Below are 21,265 nucleotides of genomic sequence, written 5' to 3'. Positions count from 1 at the left end.
GAAAAGGAGCACTGGTGGCGAGCTCGGTGTCAGCTCCCTGGGGCCCGCCGCTCTGGGCAGCACTGCCCTGCGGGCGCTAACCCGGACCCGCGAGGTTCCGGCTGTCAGAGGACCCGGGGATGCGATCGCGCCGCGGGCTCGGATTGGCGGAAAAATGGCAACAAGAGGGCGGAGCCGAAGCGAAGGCGCGGGGAATAGCCGCCGGCCCGGGGAACCCCAGCGCGGACACGCCCCTCCCCGCCCCTCCGCCCCGCCCCGGCCACCGCCTCGGGCCTGCCGTCCCGCCGCGCCGCGCTCCCATTGGTACCCGGCGGTTGAAGCGCGCGATTGGACGGGGGCTGCCGGGGCCGCGGGGCGGGAGCGAGGGGCGGGGGCCCGGCGCGCGGCTGATGAAACCCGGCGCCAGAGCCCGCCCGCTCTCCACGCTCCATTCAGTCGGCGCGGGCAGGTGAACTGCCGGGCGGGGCGCGAGGCCAGCCAGCGTCCGCTAACCGCAGCCGCAGCTCCCGCTCCCTACGCGCCGCGCCTCCGTCCGAGCAGCCGTCCTTCCAGCGGCGCGTGCCGAGCCCCTCCGCGGACTAGTCCGCATCCTGCCACCCGCCGCCCGCCCGCCGCCTCGGTGAGTGCCCGGCCCCCGCCGGCGCTAGGGCAGCTGCTCCGCCCCGGGTCACCTTGGAGGGGTCCCCGGCGCCGCGTGGGGCCGCGGGAGGGCGGCTCCGGGAGCGGCGTGGGTCCGGCGCCGTGGGTGCTGGCATCCTCCGGGGTGGGCAAGGGCAGGACGGGCGCGGGGCTGTGCGCGCGGGGCCGGTGCCCATGCGGCTGTCTCCTCCACCGGAGTCCATTTTGGTTCCCTGAAGGCGCGCGGCGTGGTGCATGATGCAACACCGAGTGAGTAAGCGTGGACGACCTGGCGCCGCCGTGATGCCCGCCGCGCGCGCCCGCCAGCGACCCCGCGCCGGGACGGTCCGGGTGGTCGCGGTGGGCAGGAGGCGGGACTGGCCGCATCAGCGGGCATGCGGGCCCGGCCGGGAGGCATCCGGAGGCCTGCCCTTACATGGCGCGGAGCAGAGCACCCCGCCCCGCCACGAGGTCTGCGATGTGTCATCGTCTTGGTGGGAGCCCGCCCTGTGGCCGCGGGGGTGGTCCCGCGGCAGGTGGCCGGCCTGGGCACAGCGGTGCACCCCCGCACCCTGCCTGCGGCGCCCACCTCTTATCCCTAGAGCTCGGGTCGCGCCCCGGCCCGCCTACACCTCTTGTCTGAGTTTCCAGGGTGATTTCGGGTAAGTTCCCCCCTGGGTGGGCTTCCTTGTAACCCGATTTGACACATGAAGGCTGAGTTCTTCAAGCCTTCCAGATGGTTTGGAGGGAGAGGAAGTTATTCTGGCTTAATAAAGACAACCTTTTCCCAGTGTGTTCCTTTCTGCGTAGTAGAAAACTTCCCAAACTGGGCAGGTCGAGCAAGCATTCTAAACCCGTGTGTACACAGAGCGGCCCTTGTGCTGAGTACTACTATGAAGTGCTATTTTAGCTCCTTCCCCTTTTCAGTGGGTGTGGGAGGCAGATACTGGTGGTATTTGTCTGGTGAGATTAGGGTAGTAGAGACATGTGCCTCCAGGAAGAAAACTGCACCTCCCAATACACATGGTGGGGCTCTCTCTCTCTCCAGGGAAGAAACCTAGACTTATGTTCTGTTCCAGGTGTAGTTATGGGAGGAGAGGGTTGGGATTTCAGTCCCCGGTATATTTCCTTAAAAATGTGCTCTTTAGGGACACCTGGGTGGCTCAGTGGGTTAAAGCCTCTGCCTTTGGCTCCAGTCATGGTCCCAGGTCCTAGGATCCAGCCCCACATTGGGCTCTCCGCTCAGCGGGGAGCCTGCTTCCCTCTCTCTCTCTGCCTACCTCTATGCCTACTTGTGATCTCTGTCTGTTAAATAAATAAAAATTTTTAAAAAAGTGCTCTTCAAAATTTGGTCAGTGGAGAACTTTTTGTTGGCTTGTGGCTGAATTTTCTAATTGTCTTTAATTTGAATTATAATTTACTTGGGAGTTGATAGTAACATTTCTTGCCCTTTATGTTTGGTTCAGATAGTAGGAAACCATGATACATTTATTCCCCTGATATTTTTAGTTGGTCTCAGTGGAAATTATCATTATTTTTATATGAACACACCCTTCTGTCATTAAAACAAAAGGTCTTATTTAAGCCACACAATCAAAATAGACGTTAGGGGACAAAGTCAACAATGGATTAACATAGTTTTCAAAGGTTTAGCATATTACAATCATGTTAATCATTATAGATAAATTTAAAGAGTGTCAAAGGAGTTCTGACTAAGCAAACAGGACAAAACTTAATAGAGATCAGAAATATACGCAGTTGGTTGAATCTGGATTTGGGCCAAACGAGTGCTCTTATCTATATAATAATTTGCTTTAGAAGGAAAAAGGCTTGGAAGGCAAGATTGCCAACCCTGGGGAGCTTGTATTCTAAGACACATGTTAATTATATTTGGTACAAGTACATGCTTATTGATTGTTCTAGTCTGGAGCTTTTTTTCTACTAAGATCAGTAAAAATATGTAATTATGTTGGAGGGCCCAGTATTATGTCTAATTGGATTAATCCTTTTTCATTATTAACCATGTATTTGGAGGTATTGGTTTATTAATCCTATGGGGGAATTTGAAATAAGAACAAGTAATGGAGAGAAACATTTTTCTATATCCCAGATGCATCTTGTAGCTGTTTATCATTTTATCGGGTTCAGGTCCAAGCAGGACCTGTGGATGGGACCCTAGTGTTATTCTGTATGATTGGTCTCTTCACACCTGGGGCCCATCAGTATCACTGCCCTCTTCCAGTTGAGGGCAGATCGCATGAACCATGAGGACTTTGCTTTTACTTTGGATGAGCTGGAGAACCCTCCGAGGATTACTTTAAATGCTGCATGGAGATTATATGGAGGTGCGGGAAGTGGGCAGGCATAGAAGCAGGGAGAAATGTAACTTAAGTCTGGAATACAATCCAACTTCATGTTGTATGTGCACAAGAGAGAGTGACCATATGTCATTTCCTTGAGCGGCGATGGCTTGGGCTGGGGTGGTAATGGTAGAGATGGGGGCGGGGGTTGAGTTCTGCTCCACCTGTAGACTTAACTACTTGTTCCAACTGTAGATTTTAAAGGGAGACTCAACAGGCTTGGCCCGGGAAGTTCACGTGAGGTGTGAAAGGTCAAATGCGATTCCAAGAAGTAGAGCTGCCATATGGTATTAATGAGATGGGAATATGGAAGAATGAGCATGTTGGGAAGGACTCTTCTAAAAGTCACAACTGACTTTTTTTTTTAGACATTTCTGTTCTCAAGGTTGAACTCTGTCTGCTCAGGGGCCCCTCTCAGGTGCATGACTGCATTGTAGCAACCGGCCCCAGTATGGTGGCTTCCTTCTTTTTCACCTAGCTGTCTTGCTTCCTTGAACCTAATGTAGGGATCTCTTGGTGCTTGCAGACTCCCTGTGCCCCTCTGCCACCTTCCAGTAAGCACCTTGGCTGTGGATTTGTCCCATGGCCAGGACGGGGACCCTCTGCCACACGAGGTATACCTCCTTTTTCATTCTTGGGCCTTCAGGGCACCTGCTTCCAGGGGTTTCTTGTGTCTTGGGGCAGTGGAATTGGTTCCCAGGCCAAGGTTGTATCCACCACAAGGATTCAGGTCTCTTCCAGCCACAGAATAGAGGCGTACTATCTCCCATGGCAAATTAACAGCCCTGTAGTACATCTCTCTCCTCTTTGTCCATAATCTTTCTCCCCTGACTCCAAAGCATCTTTGAAAAGAACCATCCCTGCAGTTGTTAATACTGCATTGGAATCTGTCATGGGAGGTTTAGTGCGTTTGCCACCTGTGAGTCAGAAGAACAGGTGACAGATTGGTAAAACAGTTTGGAGGACTGCTAAATATGTTCATCCCACTCGAAAGGCATTCCTTCAGATCTATGGCATTGGCAGAGCTGTGAGGAAGGCTGGTTACTTTACCCTTGGTCTGGAGTCCTTCCTTCTAGGGACACCAGCTCTAGGAAAGACATTTCTGGACACTGGAATCGATTCTGGCATAGGGTTGACCCATCCTGCCACACCCAGTCTTTCCTTTGGCTTTTCCCCTCTGTTGATTGTCAGTAAGGGTTCAGACTGCCAGATGGTACATTTGGTGACCGAATGGCGTGAATGAATTCGAGTCATGTGTGGTTAGGGGCCTTTCCAGCTTCAGTGCAGGCTGAGGTGAGGTGCGTTGAAAGGAAGGAGGCTGCTTTGGGAGCTGAGGACAGGTAGGAGGCATGCTGGGAACAGCGCCCCTGTAGGCTTATGGTGTCTGGCTTGGCCACGCTGTGGGCAGCCTGCTAGAGTGGCATTCAGACTCTCAACCCCGTGGACTCGCTCTATCCATAGATGGGGGAAGCCTTCCCTCTCAGCCTCCGGATAACGAAGCTCACAAAACTACGAATTCCATAGTATTCTTTGGATGAATAAAGGTCCCGGAATCAATATTGAGAATTCTTTCATGAAGTAAGTTTTTTCTGTTACCAGTCTACTGTTCTGACTATGGCAACCAGAAATCAAGCTCAGGGAAGCCTTCAAAGGCTGCTGCCAGGGGGTTGTATCCAAAGGTGGAAGAGAGGATGTCCCACAGCTTCCCTGAGCTTGTGCGTATTTCTCTGTCCTCTCTCCCTTTCTCCCGAGTGGATCGTGAGCTTGTTCTTCCCTTTTCTGGAGGCACAGAGGGCATGGACAGCTTTGTTCCCTTAACGTCCTGTATTTCTCCTCTAGTGCTTTCTCCAGAATGTTTGTTCAGATCACTTGACTGTGAGAACGAACACATCCTTTCCCATTTGTTCAGGAGTGGGTCCTACCCTCTCAGTGCTCCATGTGTCACGAATTCTCTATTGTAGCGACCAGCTCGAAGTACTGACTCTGGGCTGCCGGGGAGTGGCCTCTGCTCCGCGTGGCCAGCCTGAGTTCTCCAGGGATCATGGGCTGTGGGGGTCACAGGAGAGGCCAGGGCCCCTTGTGTAGAAGGGGCTGGGTCCCCAAGTGGGGTCTACTGACAGGGTCAGTGCCTTTTCTAATGTATTCTCACGTGTAACTTCTTCACCATATTGTTTGCCTAATAATCAGCTTCTCCTGCCTATCTTACAGGATCGAGAGGATTTAAGTGAGGTATAATCTATGTTATGTTCTTGACACAGCTTCTGGCACGTATCAACAGCTTAAAATAAGTGTTAACTATTGTACTGGAAAGAAAAGTCAGTTCTTTGGTTTAGATGTGGAGGAAATAATTCTTGTAACAAGTTTGTTTTGCTCTCCCATTCTGCCAAGGGGTTAAAATATAATCCCTTTTCCTTGGAATTAGATTGCTGGGGGTGGATGGAGTGCCAAGGTGTTGGGGGGACATTGAGCCTCTGAGGCATCTGCTGACCCAGGTCCAGGATCAGTGAATGTGACCTTAGTTCCTGTACCATTGTCCCCTCTAGCCCTCTGGGGCTCTGTTCACCACTGACCTTTTACATTTGGGGTCATGGGGAACATTCTGTAGCCTTTTTGCCACAATGGTGAAGGGAGACGTGAGAGAAAGAACTGTAGTCTCTGGGCCTCTGCTGGCTCTGACTGCCTTGATGACCTTGAAGCCTTAAACTCTTTGGGGACCAGGGACCTCCCTGGGTGTGTGGGGAGTCAGATTCCTTTCAGTCTCAGATCCATACACTTTGGGTTTAGCCACTCCTCTGGAAAGCTGAGCTCATGGCTCCATTCCTAGTGCTTGCTTGTCAGTGTGTGTCTGTGTGCGTGCGCATATAACACCGAGTAAGTGTGTGTGTGTGTGTGTTTGGGGGGGCTTATCTGCCCTCATCATAGTCATCCTGACACATTTTGTCCAAATTACCCTGATGGCTTTGGGTATAGAAACCAAAGCCAAACACTTCCACCTCTGTTTTCCATCTTATTTCATCCCTTTCCTGGAGGTGACAACAGAAGGTCCCCTAGGGCCTTGGGGTAGGGGTGCTAGGCACCTCCCCTGGGGAGCAGGGGAACAAGGGAGCAAATCCACGCTTACCCACTCTTGCTGTTGCTTCCTTACAGTGTTGTAACTGTTGTCTTCCTATCTTTAGGTCTCTTGGAAGTGTATCTTCTATTGGTCAATGAAGTGCCATTAACCAGAGTCTGTTGCATCAAATAGGAAAGAAGGGAGAGGCCGGGACTGGGTATGATCAGGACTCACCAGTGCTTACTGAGTGCTCACTGTGTGCTTGGCACTTCATGTGTTCTGGTAATCCTCACAGCTGCCCAGTAAGGTTGGCAATACTGTTTTGAGTGATGTGAAGCAGAAGCTCTGAGAAGTGACACAAGTTGCCCGTATGTATGCACTTGGGCAGTAAGTGGCAGAGCGAGGACTTGAACCCTAGGGGCCTGGCTCCGAGTCCCGACCATCAGTGTGCCTTGGGTGTGCGGGTGGCAGCCTGTGCCAGGTGCCCGCCTCCCCTGGGACTGTGTCCTGGCACGCCATGTGCAGCGGGTAGTGCCCGGCCGGAGATATAGCACGCACACTCGCCGCTGCTCAGTCCCTCGCTCCCCCTTGCTTCTGAGTGAGCCCTGGAGTCGCTCCGCTGGACAGCACCCTGCTTTCCTTCCGCTCCTGCCAGCCTGGAACGCAGTGCAGAGCTTTAGTGCCTATAGACAGCCATGCGGGGCGCCAGCCAGACCTGGAGCTGCTGGTGTGTGTGGCGGACACTGGCGAGGTGGCAGGCTTCCTGGGTCGCGGTCTGGCATCCTGGTCAGAGCGGAACTGGATGTGGTACTTGCTGCCCAGGCCACGGGGAAGCCCTGTTTCACTCCTGCATGTCGGGCCATCTGGGCTCCAGGAGAGCCCTCTGCAGGACGTCCTGCGGGAACTGGGAACTTCACAGGGGGGCAGTCAGCCTCCTTCTGGGGACCACATCTTGACTGCTGACTTCCCTAGTGTGCTGTGGTAAGCTGCCCCAGCCAGGGTAGCAGTCAGGGCCCTCAAGCTGGCAGGTGTTGCAGGGACAACTTTATTACTTCTCCTGCCTTTCTCTTCCTTTTCTCCTGGCTATTCCTGCCTTGTTTGCAAACATTGCAAACTTAAAGAAAAGTGGCAGGGGCAGTGCAAGGAGCTTCAGTCTACCCTTTTCTCAAGTTCACCCCAGTAGTTGTATTTTGCTTCTTCTACCCTTTCTATGTAGGTATCTACGGCTCCATCAGTCTGTCTCTACACACCCATATGTGTTTTTTTCCTGAATGATTTGAGACAGAGCTGAAGACATCATGCCCTTTTATTTACCCCTATAGACTTCAGTGTGTATTTCCTAAGAATAAGGATGTTCTCTTGCATAACCAGAGTATGATACCCCAATGAGGAAGTTGAACATTGATTCACATTATTATCTAGTCCACGGTCTGTATTCGACTTTCAGTTGTCCAAATAATGTCCTTTATGGCCATATATATGCATAAATACAATTTTTGTGTGTTGGGGAGAGGATCTTTCAAAGGAACTATGGTCTAAATTTCTATCTCACAAGCCTCTTTAAGAAAAAATGTTTCTGAAAGTTTGAATGCTCATTGTGAAAAATTTGGAAACTACAGAAACATGAGAGAAGGGGAGAATAAAAATAATGTGGAATTCCAGCACGGAGGCTTAGCGCCAGGCTGGGTGGAGGGCTTGTGGCAAGGTAGGTGTGGACAGCTTTTGCACAGGAGACCTACACCCCAGACACTCAGGGCAGGAGCCCATGGTGTCCTTGGGCTTTGGGGAGGAACAGGCTCCCTGTCTGGAGCAGAGCAGAGCAGAGGGGAGTGTTTTTCCTGCTCCTGCCCACCTCTTGGGTGGTTGCCCACCTGAGCAGGTGAACTTAACCACCTTGGGGTAGGGGAGGGTGGAAATCATTAGTGAATACCCAGAACTTGTTCAAGATGTGAAAAGAAATGATGCATGTCCTGCCTTGTCCAGTATATACCCCTGACTTCCTAGACCTAGCAGAGGGGGGGAATATGGTCATGGGCTTCAATCCAGAGAAATGGCGCTACCCTCTTGGCAAATACCTGTGGTTTTTTAACGTGCTTGTTAGGCTCGCCTCTTGTTGAACCTCTTGGGCCTCTGTGAGCGGGCCAATGGAGAAATAGGAGGTGAAGTTCTAAATGGTGAATTTTGCTCTTTGTCTGTGACTTTGCTCCCCAAAAGTTCTTGGGGGAAGGTTTCAAAACTTTTCTATGAAGTGTAGATCTTGCTCCTGCATTTCATTTATCCAGGCTGCCCTCTTTGTCATCACGAGTGATAACTGAAAGGGGCTCACTTCTTTGGGCCCTGGAAGGGGTCTTCACTGAGTAAATCTGGACTCTAGAATGGTTTTGCTCCAAGAAGCTGCTATCACCTTGTCCATGGCTCCCCATCCTTTTGTACCTCAGTTTCCCTGAGCTGTAAACCTGCATTATGTGTGAAAAAGGGCATCTGCAGGGCGGGATCAAAAGCCTCAAGTGTTTTTCCATGTGTTTATTTTTTCTTCTCCTGCACCAGACCCTCTCCTTGAAGGAGCTGGCCTTGAGAGTGACAGGGTGGGCAGCCGCCCAGACTGTGGACACCCTGCTGAGGCCACGGAACTCCTAACCTGGATGGGCCAGGACTGGAGAGCTGCTCTTCAAAGAAACCCTTTGAAGTGCAAACATTTCCTTTCCTGAAAAGAAGGGAAATTGAAATGAAAACCTATTGTTCTGTGCAGACAATGTTCTCTTGGATCAAAGAGAGAATGAGGCTTATAAAGGGAGATTCACAAATTAGTCCTTAATGTGGTGCATGGTGATGAAGGTGTGACTGCATTGGTGTCCACTGCCCACGCTCTGTGAGTTGGTAAGAACGTGTTTTCCTCCCCTACCTAAGGTCCTAAATCTAGGTTTTTCATGCTGTATTTAACTGTCTTGTTTGTGCTTTTGTCTTGTGGTAAGCATTTAGAAATGTCTTTTCGTAAATTGACACCATCCAGGATGGAATATTATGTAGCCAATGAAAATGGCATTTTCTCCCCCCCCCCTTTTTTAAAAGATTCACTTTTTCATTTTAGGGGGGCTGAGGGGCAGAGGGTGAAGGAGACAATACCAAGCAAACTCCCTGCCGAGCATAGAGCCCAAGGTGGAACTTGATTCCACAACCCCGAGATCATGACCCAAGCTCCAAAAGTTAGACGCTTAATGGACCGAGCCACCCCGAAAATGGCATTTTCAAAGAATACTTGATCTTATGGGAAAAACTTTGCTGTTAAAAGTGAAAGTAAGGTCTGGATGCAGTACTGTTGTGTTCATTATTATGTTATCTGAGATATATATTTGCACAGAAAGGAAACACTGTTAAAATTGGACTTCGGTTTGTTCACTGATCTGTGTGTAGCACTTAAAATAGTGCTCAACAAGTCCTTGTTGGGTGAATATTTACATAATTAGTAAAAATAATATTTTTTTTACTTTTATTTTTTTTTTTTAGAGAGAGTGCGTGCTCTTGGGGAAGGGAAGGAGGAGCACGGGGAGAGGGAGAGAGAATCTTAAGCAGGCTCCATGTTCAGTATGGAGCCTGACTTGGGGCTCCATCTCACAACCTTGAGATCAGGACATAGGCCAAAATCAAGAGTCAGACATTTAAACGACTGAGCCACCCAAACACCCCAATAAAACAGCATTTTAAAGGCGGAAGATTTTGGACTAAATAGTAACATTTTGGCAGGTGGAAAGAACAATACATTATTTTAAGTTTGTTGTACTGCTGCCCTGACATTTCAATTTGGGGTTTATTTTGTTTTTCAGTACAAATATGTTCCACATTTTGTACTTTGGTACAAATCATACTGAGAATGAGTGACTTTGACATTTCTAGTTTTGGAAGAATCATCTTCTGTTGAAATTAGACTATCAGAATGTTAAAGTTTTTCCTGGGTTGGCTATGAGGCACTTTCACAGATTGGGTAAAATCGTATGTTTTCATATACTCTCTAGCTGATGTACCATTGGAGCAGCTTATCTTGTCCTGTTGTTTTTGCCGGGTTTGTCCAGGATGTCTTATTTTTGAGTATTAATATTACCATGAGACATTGGATGTACGTTGGCCTGGTTTTGTTTATAAGTTCTTTAAAAAACACAGCATCTCACCTTTACCTGCAATGTAAGTTAGCTTTGAAAATGGCCCTAGTGTTGGTGGATTTTTGCAGGGCAGGTGAATGGTACAGCCATCCGTACCTGGCCTAGGTGAGATCATTTCATTCCTGTCAGAAGGACACAGGTTCTTAGTTTTCAGAGCTGCATTGGAAGCCTTTCCACCATGCCGTCTGCACAGGGTTCTGGAAGCCTGGTCTTTGGGAAGTCTTCCTTGGGGCTGTTTGTGATAAACTGGTGGCATCCACACACTGGTTCTCCTGTGGGTGGCAGCTTTCAGACTCCTGCGGCTGCAGTCCATAATAACAAATCAGTTTACACCGTGATCAAGTACACATATCGGGGCACACCATGTCTAGAGATTAAAATGAAAGTTTTCATGAAGCGTCCTTCATTGTTGTACCTGCCGTGCATCCTGATAATTTTCCTTTTCTATTACATGTTTAAAAAAAAAAAAAATCCTGCTGGCAACTTGCAGTTGGGCATGCTAACCTGCAAACCCGCCTGTCCCCCGCCCCCCGCCCCCTTGGTGGCCTGAGTTTCAGGTTTGCTGGGCTGGGGAATGGGAGGAATTATCAGTCCAGGCCGGTTTGGACAAAGGCATTCAGGGGGTAGAGGTTTCCTTTCGTGGTGATTTGAGGGTTTCTAACTGAAATGGATATTCTTTTTGGTGATGATTCCCAAGCAGGTGAACAGGGACACAGGGCAAGACCTGTGTGAGTTCCCGGTGTGGTTTCCTGCTGATGCAAACGGTGGGCTCGGTCTTTTGCTCCCCTCACGTGCTAGTGCTTTTGAAATTGGCCTGGTCAGGTTTTTTCATGTGTGGTTTTTTTAGAGATGGCCTGAACGTTTGTTAATTCTAGCACTTTGAAAAGTCTTTTTTGAGTATATTTTATTTATTGTGATTTGAAGAAGAACCTATCTGAATGATAAGCCTTTCAGAGTTAAAGATTTATGGGAAGATAAGGGAGAAAAGATACTCTAATAGAAATACTGATTTTTGGACTTTTAAGTCTGATGGATTAAAATTGAACAGAGCATTGAATATATAATATTAGTAATAGCGGTCATATCATTAAATAGTTTGCCTTGAAAACTTTGAATGGATTTTGTATAAACTTAAATCTTGCTTGAGAGTTGTTCGATTTATTTATTTTTATTTATTTATTTTTTGCTTAGAAAATAAATATTTTTTAGGTAAAAAGCCTGTGTACATTATTTTATTTATTTATTTATTTATTTATTTGGGGGAGTTAGTGATGGTCAGAGGGAGAGAATCTCAAGCAGACTTCCCGCTCAGTGTGGAGCCCCATTTAGGGCTCAGTCCCAGGACCTGTGAGATCATGGCCTGAACCAAAACCAAGAATTAGATGCTTAACTATCTGAGCCACCCAGGTGCCCCTGTGTATATAATTCTTAAAACAATTGTAAATCAAGGGAATTGATTCTGTGAACTAGAGCACAGTAACAGAACAGAATTAGAACAAGATAAGTTGCCTGCTTTGTTGAAACATTGTACAAAAGTCTGTCCTTGTTTCTTGTAAACTTCTTATTTATTATGCTTCTCAATAATAATAAATTTATTGTAAGAATTCAGAATACTTAGTTTATAGTCTTTCAAAAATTCATCTGGGGGTGCCTGGGTGGCTCAGTGGGTTAAGCCTCTGCTTTCGGCTCAGGTCATGATCCCAGGGTTCTGGGATCGAGCCCCGCATCGGGCTCTCTGTTCAGCAGGAGCCTGCTTTCCTTCCTTTCTCTCTGCCTGCCTCTCTGCCTACTTGTGATCTCTGTCTGTCAAGTAAATTAAAAAAAAAAAAAAATTCATCTGTAAGAAACAAATATTACTACCGCTACTGATACTATTAGGGAAGAATCCTCATGAACTTAATTTTATGCTCTTATATATGTTAATATTATGTGACATATGGGATAATCTGTTATTGTATTTGCATAACACATCCCTCGTAAATCTTTAACCCCAATTTGTAGCAGCTGGTTTTGTTAAAAAAGAAAAAAACAAAGCACTTTTGTCAGGAGACATTTCTTTCTAGAGAGCAATCTTGGGTGATATTTGGCAAGAACACTCATTAATTCTTTGAGTAGTCTGAATTAACTAGGAAGAATGTCTCACTAGTCTCAGAGTTGGATACCATTGGAATTTTGGAAATTATTAGGTGTCGTTCGTGGCCAGATTCAGTCCTAATTACTGAAGGACTCTCTCAGGTCTGGGCTGATGAGTCAGGCAAGGGAATTGCCACCCTGGATTTCTTGGGTGATTTTGAGTGAGGGCAAGAGGCTGGGGAGGAGAACATACTCTGCACAAAGACATTCCTGTTGCTCCTGGCTGGCTGTTAATTGTATTGCCTTGACAATCTGCAAGGGAGTTCTTGCTGAATCACCTCAGAGAGCCTTTGAGCTGGTGGGAGGTTTGGAGCCTCTTAGGGGAGTGTTGGCTCCCCAGCAGGGGTCTTTTTCCAGTGAGGTGTGTGACTGTGTGCATGAAGGAAATAATATTTGCCCTGGAGAAATGGTGGGAGCAAGAATAGAGAGAAGGGGGGTGATCCCTCCATCCTGATGCTTTGTAGGAACAAGCAGCACTGTCCCAAGTTCAAATGAGTAACGACTCAGAAACCGCCATTCTCTCCCTTTCTAGAATTGCTCCTGCCACTAGACAGAAGCTGCTCTTGAGCTAACAGGACTTTATGGCTCACTTTATTCTGTGTGTGGGCATGGATATAGGCTCCTCTAAAATTCTGTGGCCTGAAACCATAGTCCTGCTAGGTCTGGACATCCACAGGAGGCCCGCACTTACAGATGCACTTGTACACTAATCAGATAAAAACTTAAACTCAGGGACGAGACTAACCGTGTCATATTTTGTAGCGCACAAAGCAAGAGACTTCGACCGTATTGTGTATGTTGGATGGATTTTGCAGTATGCCCCTTACTTACTACTTTATTCTTCCGTCACTGTCTAGAAATCATGGAGGTAGGCACACACGTGGATTAGGCAGATGTAATAGGGCAGATGTTAAGGAGAGAGCAAAGGGATGCATTTCAATAAGTATGTAAGTTAAATAACTCGCATAATGAAATAGTGCTTTTCGTAGCCTTAAGGTCAAACTTCAGGAGGCTCTAAACTACCTAGACCAGTACACACGCATACAGGTCCTTCCCTGGAGATCTCCCAGAAATGCAGATCTGATTCAGCAGGTCTGGGGTCGGCATTTCTAACTGACTCGTGGGACCTCTTGGATGAGCAGGCATCTGCCTACTGCTAGAGCCTGGAACTAATCAAGGAGACGTAAGCTCCCAAAGACAGGGCCTGGGCACATTTGTCTTTGTGGCTCCAGTACCTGGGGGCAGTGCTTGGTATTGAGTAGAGGCTTAAAAGGTAACCTTTTCAAGAGCTCAAGCAGTTACTGTCCCAGAGCCCACAGGCTTCAGGGCCCCTAGGATGGGAAGGGTGTGGGGGCCCACTGGTATACTCATTTCTGACCAGCCCGATTATCTGTTTACAGCCAATTGCAGATAGGAAGTGGTAAGTCAGATCGTAGAGGTGGGGCTTCTAACCCTGGAGACAAGTGATAGCTGGGGCCCTAGCAGTAGAAAGGCAGCAGAACAACATAAAAGGAGATGCAAGAAGTAAATAACCAGTGTGGTTTGGGATACTTAAGCACAGCGGCCCCCAGCCCTCCCCACTTCAGGATGTCTATGTGCACAGTCAGTTTCCCTGTCTGAGAACGGGTGAAAGTTACAGTCTCTCACACTGTAGACTGTGTTGAGGTTTAAATACACCAAGTGAGTTGAGACTCTTGCCCAGTATTCCATAAATGTGAGCTATCTATTTTGTATCAGGGTTGATATAGAAAGGGCATAGAAAGGGTTAAGCCTCAGCTATCAGGGAGGTTTCTGCCAAGTGAGAAATCCGGTTCCAGAGGCTGCACATACATGTGTTATTACTTGGCTGGTGAAGGAGTAGGTGTAAATTAACATGCGAGGCGATTCCTCCAGAAGGCTGGGGAGTGGTGCAGTGGGCTCAGGAGAGGTTCCTGCTTGTTCTCTCTTAGTCAGGAAATTCTTCATGCAAGAGATGAATGTCAGGAACTTTCTAATTAAGGGGCAGGGGGAGATGTGCCAAGGGATGGGGCATGGCGGTGCCAGAGTGGGTATGAGAGGCGAGGTTCCACAGCCTCTGCTCAGAAGATATTGAGCCAGGATGCCACTTAGCAAAGGAGGGCATGCATTTGAGTGGATGCTCAGGTATTTAATCTTGCATTTCCTTGTGGTTGATTCAGAGCATTTGCAGAGATGGATGGCTGAAGGTCAAAGGGGTGCTCAGGCACAGATCCCATCCACCTCCCAGAGGCACTAGGCTTAGCCAAGGGGAGAGACTTGCCTTTGAATAGTCGGGGAAGAACTTGGCTGCTTTTGATAACCATTCAGTTAGAGGCTCTGTGCCTAGTACACATATTGGCATTGGGGCATTTAAAGTTTAAGAAAGAAGGAAAGGCAGAGCAGTTTCTTAAAAAGCTTTGGTACAGTCCTGTTCCTCCATGTTTCACTGCAAATGCTGTGAAAATGTCCAGAAGTCTTCCAAAGTCCTTGATCTGAATGGTATTCTTGCACCTCTTCACAGGGTGGGAAAAAGGGTGGTGGGGGGGGGGAAGCCATGGGAATGTTATTAAATTCCGTGTGTATTTTTATTTTTTTTAAGATTTTATTTATTTATTTGATAGATCATAAGCAGGCAGAGAGGCGGGGGGAGGAGTGGTGGGTGGGAAGCAGGCTCCCCACTTAGCAGAGAGCCTGACGTGGGACTCGATCCCAGGACCCGGGGATCATGACCTGAGCCGAAGGCAGAGGCTTTAACCCACTGAGCCACCCAGGCGCCCCTGTGATTTTTATTTTTGCTGTGTTTCCTGGGTTCCTTAATTCATATGCTTATGAGAAGTCTTTCTGTCAGATGGCATATAGAAACATCCTTTACATTTTTCTATGAAATTTGACACTTGACATCACTTCTGTAAACACTTGTGAGCCATGACTGGACCTTCTTGGGAGCTCTGGGGATGGCGGTGGTGACGGTGGGCTCAGTGTGTGGGATTGGGGACTGACCCATGCCCTGTACTCCATGCCCTTTGGTAGTTTCTGCCTCTTGCCTCCCATAGGTGTTGCCTTTATGATATTCCATGATGGCCTCTTTTCTTTGGGACTATCAGGTTTTATTTATGGCACCTCATACAGGAATGTGGAGGGTGGTTTGCAATCAGCCTTTTTATACTTTTCAGTCTCAAGAAACCTGCACATTCTTTATTTGTCTCACCAGGCAGTAAGATGAGCGACTTATATTGGGTGAAACTTTGCAATCTGGTCTGTGAATAATCACTTTGCTTTTTAGCACTCGTCATGTTGGCAGAGATAGGTCTCTAGTTAAGCAGAGTGGCCAGGTAAGGAAATGAAGGCATGTGCTAAGGTGTAAAAAATGCCTTGTAAAGAAGAAGGTGCAAGTTCCACTCTTCATGCACGTCTGCGTATTGTCTGAACACCACAAGGGGTAACTTCTGGAGTAGGGGATGTTTTATGAACGTGCAAGGAAGTCATGTGTGGTAGAGGGACAGCAGGTGTCCTCAACACAGCCTGGGGAAAGGTGGTTAGCTCCTGGAGCCCTTTGTCCTTTGTTGCCTAGACACAAGGTCCTCTTTGGGACTCATCACATCATCCTCTCCAACTGCCCCCTGGTTTGAGCTCCCCCGTCAGTCCTCCATGCCACTGGCCTAGCCATGGACTAGTGCGGTTCTGGGCAAGACTGAGCACTCAGGGCCCCATTTTCTGCTTTTGAATTTAGAAGAGATTGGGTTAGGATACTGTCTTTGGGGGTTTCCAGTCCTTAGCAGGAAGTTGGTGACATTGCACAATTATGGAGCCACTAAAAAGCTCCATGAGGTTTGATGTCTATACTATAAAAAGTAGGTGTGGAGTGGGAATAGTGGTGATCTGCTATAGCAGAAAACAGAAGGTGTGGTGTTAGGTTGGTGCGAAGATCTTGACTCAGAAGGGTCACCTTGCCTGTATTAGCTCAGAAACAATGAGCTAGGCTACTAGTGCAGCCACGGGAGCACAATGGCTCCTGTAAAAAAAAAAAAGTACCAGGTAACCAGCACCCACATGGTCTGCCCGACTCCCACTGGTTCCCCCCCCGGGAATGCTCCAGAAGAACCATGCTGGTCACAATTGTGTGTTTCCTAAGCTCATTTCTGGAAAGAGTGAGCAGTCCTGGACGCATGTTCATGGTCCCCTGCCGGGCTGGTGGCTGTTTATCCGGAGACAAGGGCAAGAACTTCCTAGCAGGGGCAGCCAGTTGCTGGGGTCAGGTGCTTGGCAGCAGTATCCAGTTGTGTGGGGCGTCTCTCGCGGAGGTTTTGGAATGTCGGGATAGGCCATGAGAAGCTTTAGTGCCAAAGGATCTCCCTGGGGAAGGAGCTTGAGAGAGGTGATTTTTCAAAGGACAGCCAACCATACACATGAAGACAGACACAGGCCCCATCACGGGAGAAAGTAAGCAAGCTGGCCCATGTTAACCCGCCTGGCTTGAGTTGGGCATGGCCTCTCAGCAGCAGCAGCAGCGAGAGTGGTCCTCTGCTGGAGGCTGGGTTTCTGGAAAACGCTTGCCGGTGTTCTTGCTTCTGCTTCGCCTCTACCTCCTCGGAGAGACCTGTTTCTCCTCAATGGAATGAAGAAAGAGGTCTGATAGAGAAGGTTCCTGCTACCAGGAACCGTGTGCAGAGAAAAGGGAATATGGGACTTTTTAAAGTTTGCTGCTTTTGATGGGTTGTGACAGAGAACAGTACTGACGTATTGAAGGGTCACTGCTTTGCTAGTGGTGGTGAATCTTCCCGGGGCATGGAGCGCCTGACTTCCAGGAGGAGGTGGCAGCTGAGACCTGAGGGTCAGCTGAGAGCCTCACATTGGTCTCTGCTGGGAAGAAGCCTTCCCTTTGTCGCTGTTCCTCAGCCCTCGCCATGTCCTGGAGTAGACTAGCTTAGGGACAGATGGTGGGACACCTGGCTCCTTTCATGGGCTGAACTGCAAGGACCCTCTTCTAACGGCGTTCTGCCCAGGGTCCTTTAGATTCACCCTAGTGGATGCGATCCGGCTGATGACGGAGCTTTCTCAGTTAGATGTGCAGATGTGTGTGTATAAAAATAACACACCGGTGAATTGAACAGCGCACACTCAGCTGTGCCACCGAGTTCACGTAAGGTTCAGAGGAGGACAAAGGATGGCAGATAGTCAAGTTTGCAAAAAAGAAAAGACTTCGCTTGTACAGCTGAAGTTCAGATATCTTAAATATCTGCTCTCTGGACAGAAATCCGATAAGGGTTGTATTACAGAAGAAGGGAAATTTCTAGTCTGTAAGTCCCAAAGAAGGCTTTGCTTTTGTTTCAGAATGGAGGGGGAGTTTATAAGACGGTTTGCTGGAAGATTTGGGACTGCCCGGTGTGGCAATGCCAAGGGAAGGGAGTTTGATTAGCATCTGAAACTCCCTGCAGGCCACGGCCAGATGAGCCGCAGATTCCTCAGCCAGCTCTTGAAGTTAGGTTGTCCCTTGTCCAGACTTTCACATGTCTTAGAATACAAAGCAAATCATGCTTTCTGCCTCTGGTAACAAATTGACAGAAGCAGAGGGAGTAGAGGCCAGAAGGGAAGTGGGCTCAAGAAGAATGTCGTTATTGATAGGTGGGGGGAGCCAGGGGTGTTCGGAGTTTATCACCAATCTTTTGCAAATGCTATCATGGGACATGCCTGCTAACAAAGCAAGCTTTGTGGCCAAAGACAGGACTCTTGGCTGGAGTGCACCAAGCCTGACTGAGATGTTATGTCTTACGTTCTTGGCTCTCCAAAGCTGGGCTGCTTGACATTTCGGACAGGAGCAGGACAAACTCTGGGCCTAGGATGCCCATCCGAGTTGTCTTATTACATTCTGTGGTCCTTATAAAGTGAGTTGCAGCCACAAGATGGACACAGCCCCCTCTTGGAACTGAATACCTGCAGATTCCCCAACCCTATCTGGGTGTTCCCTTCCATCCTGTCCTCCCTTACCTGGGACCTGAGAGGGCTGTGCCCACACAAGCACGGCAGCCCTGACCTGGTCCTCACCTCTTCGGCAGCTCTGTGTCTTCCGCGCCCGCTCCCACCCCCAGTGCAGTGCTTTTAATTGGCTTGTGCATTTGGCTGCAAACGTGGGAGCCCACTGAGCGAGTCTCCCTGCTCCGGCTGACCCTGACCGAGCTGGGTGGGAGTATGGAGTTAAGAGCTGGAGTCCGGCCAGATTGCTGGCCAGAGCTATGGAGAAAGCTCGGGATGCCATCAGGAGCAGTTCCTACTGGAGGGAAGGTGGCCTCAGAGAAGAGGCACAGGAAAGGAGAGCCTTCAGCCCCATCTGACTGTCAGGTTCACTGCCCCTTTAACCAAAGCAAACCCATATGCTATGTATAGAACTTTATTTGAATTCTAGAATTGACCTTGTGTTTCACTGTTGATAATTCATAAAGTTTCATACTGGCATTTAAATGTAGATCATTAATTTAAGAGCTCAGCAATAGACATGACAAGATAGGGCTAAGGCCTCCTCCAACTTAGAACTACCTGGATGGACTGTGGTGCCAGACAGGCCTGGGTTTTGGCTCTGGCTCCAGTGCTGACCTTGCACAGGGACCTGCTCCAAGCCTTGCTCCGCTCATCGTTCAGATAGATACAGGCTTTCGGGGCATCGGATAACCCAGGGAGCGGCCGACCGGTGCTCTCGGCTCACAGCTACATCCTTCGCTGTCAGGCAGTGGATGTTGGTTCCCTGTGTATATCACTCCCCAGTTTTCTGTTTACCTTCTAGTGGTGGTGGGGATGGTACATTTGTTGTCCAGAAACGCACACCACAATATATGCTCCTCGCCCAGGGTTCCTCAGCCAATGAAAGGTAAGAACCATCAGTGCAGGTCCAGCGGACAGCTCCCTTGCAGCTTGGGTATTCTGCAGGATACACATGAAGGCGTGTTGGTGTCAGCCATTGGAAAGAGGGGAGAGTTGGGGATGTTAAGAAACATGTCAGTTGCATTAGCTAATTCCTAACTGTGAGAAAACTGGTCAGTCTTACATATCTGAGGTAGCTAATGGTTCTTTCTGTAGAATGCTTTTTATTTCTTGCCTTTGCCCGTCTCATGAGTTGATGGTCTTATTCACAGTAGCAGTAGGCAACATTAAGCATTAATGATGTTTGTTGTAGGTTAATAGTAGAAGGTGTATCTTCAGCTCTGCCTGAGGAACTGTGGAGCCTTTTTCTGGAAGTTGTAAGGCAGGCATGTGGCTCCTCCATGTCAGGACAGAGATCTTCCCTTTGGACCAGCTTTGAAAAAATTAGTACTAAGAACATAGACTCCATTTGGAATTTAAATCTTTCAGGCATTGGTATGAAAAACCTTTGAGTTTAATTTGCACATAAACTCCCTTTCAGCTTAAGTCTTTTAACTCGGTCATAAAATACCTAGAAGTCTAGCGGAGGCATAGAGTGTTTGTTTTATGCCAAGAATTAGCATATCCATAAGCTAAATACAGCTTTCACTTTGTCCGGGCACGAGTTTGTTTGTAATTTCTAAATTTGGGGCCTTGTAGCACAGTGGAAAGTTCCACAGTAGCAAAGCAAATAAAGGGTTGGTTCTTTTCAAAAATTCCAAATATACTGTGGACTTATCCTAAGTTAGAAGAAGTATACAGTACTCTTTATAAAAATATATGTCCCCCCTCCCTTTTTTTCTTTTTCTGAAGTTTATTGTTTTAAGGCGTCCCTGGGATTTCTTCCAGCACAGATCAAGGGAAATTGGTGCAGGGTTGAAAATACTTTTATGTTTAAATAAGAAAATTGTGTTGTTCTTAGATGTTTGTTTGATTAAGGGCTCCCATAACTAAGGAACAGTTACAACAGTTACATAAAGGGGCATAGGAAAAAAATGGCATTCTGAGCTAGATTCACTTTAGTTTGGAGGTGGTGGCCTTTCTTCTCTGCTTTATTCATGTGAATCTTAACATGTGCTTCATCAGGCAGCATTGCAGGTGTTTTTGTTTGTTTGGTTTAGGTTCTGCCCAGACACTTGTGATTCCTACCACAAACAATCCTCCACTGACAAACTAAAGAGCAAAGACTATTAGCTCCTGTGGTGATGGCCACAAAGTGTTAAGATTCACCCCAGGCTCGTGTTTTCAATAATCATTATGAGAATTCAGATTTTTAAAACAAACTCTTCAAGAAGTATAGAATCCATTCATTCGTTGAGCAGCTATTGCTTGTGTGTGGAAGGTGCCAGCCCTGTGTTACCAAAGTGCTTGCCCTTTATGGGGCGGAACTCCTGGGGTTCTCTGCAGATACCGCCTTTGCGGCAAAGCAGTTGGCTGAGAACCCTGTTTTGTTTTGTTTTTTAAATATCTGATAAATGGATTTTTAAATTTTTAAATTATTTTTAAATTTTATTTTAATTTTCAGTGTTCCGAGATTCATTGTTAGAACCCTGTTTTTTTTAATGATGAAACCAAGGAGAGTAAATGCCGTGTTTGATCTGAAACCAACTTTGATCTGAAAACTAAGCTCTTACTACTGTCCTAAGACTGCTCACAGTTGCCTCTCTTTCTAATGTGATTCAGTGAACTGTCATCATTCCTCACCCCCATTATCTCTCGGAAATAGTTCATATGGTTGGCTGTTCCCTTTTCCCGCAGACGCTCTCCTTTTCTGGGTCTGCGGCAGAAGGCTCCCTCCAGCCCGCGTGCGAGGGCGTCACCACTCAGCTGCTGGGACCAGGGAAGAGCCTTTGTGGGGAGGCAGTCAGGACATTGGGGCTGATGGCTGTGGGCAAGGAGGACATGTGGTGGGGCTGAGGTGATCAGGCCTGAGCCGTCAGCACCAAGCTAGGGTTATCAGATTTCGCAAATGGAAGTACTGGAGGCCCCATTAGATTTTAAGTTATAGATAAGCAATGGTTGCTTTTCTAGCATAACTTTTTTTTTTTTTTTCCTCTAAG

General features: G+C 48.0%; 1 protein-coding gene across 6 annotated transcripts in view; it reads left to right on the top strand.

Moving 5' to 3' along the window:
- The first annotated feature begins 363 nt into the window (after positions 1–363).
- Positions 364–21,265, top strand: part of SLC7A1 (solute carrier family 7 member 1) — a 79,249-nt gene continuing 58,347 nt past the window's right edge. For 4 of the 6 annotated variants that reach the window (XM_059378285.1, XM_059378286.1, XM_059378280.1 and 1 more), the window contains exon 1: positions 364–619. The gene's annotated coding sequence lies outside the window, so the exon portion shown is untranslated. Of the gene's footprint in view, positions 620–685; positions 889–8,858; positions 8,908–21,265 lie in introns of those variants that run through there. The other 2 variants (XM_059378283.1, XM_059378284.1) reach the window with 2 other exon arrangements.

Source organism: Mustela nigripes, chromosome 15 (genome assembly GCF_022355385.1).
Source record: "Mustela nigripes isolate SB6536 chromosome 15, MUSNIG.SB6536, whole genome shotgun sequence".
Taxonomy (NCBI): domain Eukaryota; kingdom Metazoa; phylum Chordata; class Mammalia; order Carnivora; family Mustelidae; genus Mustela; species Mustela nigripes.
Note: the sequence above shows the minus strand (reverse complement) of the source record. Positions and strands in the feature narration are given on the sequence as shown.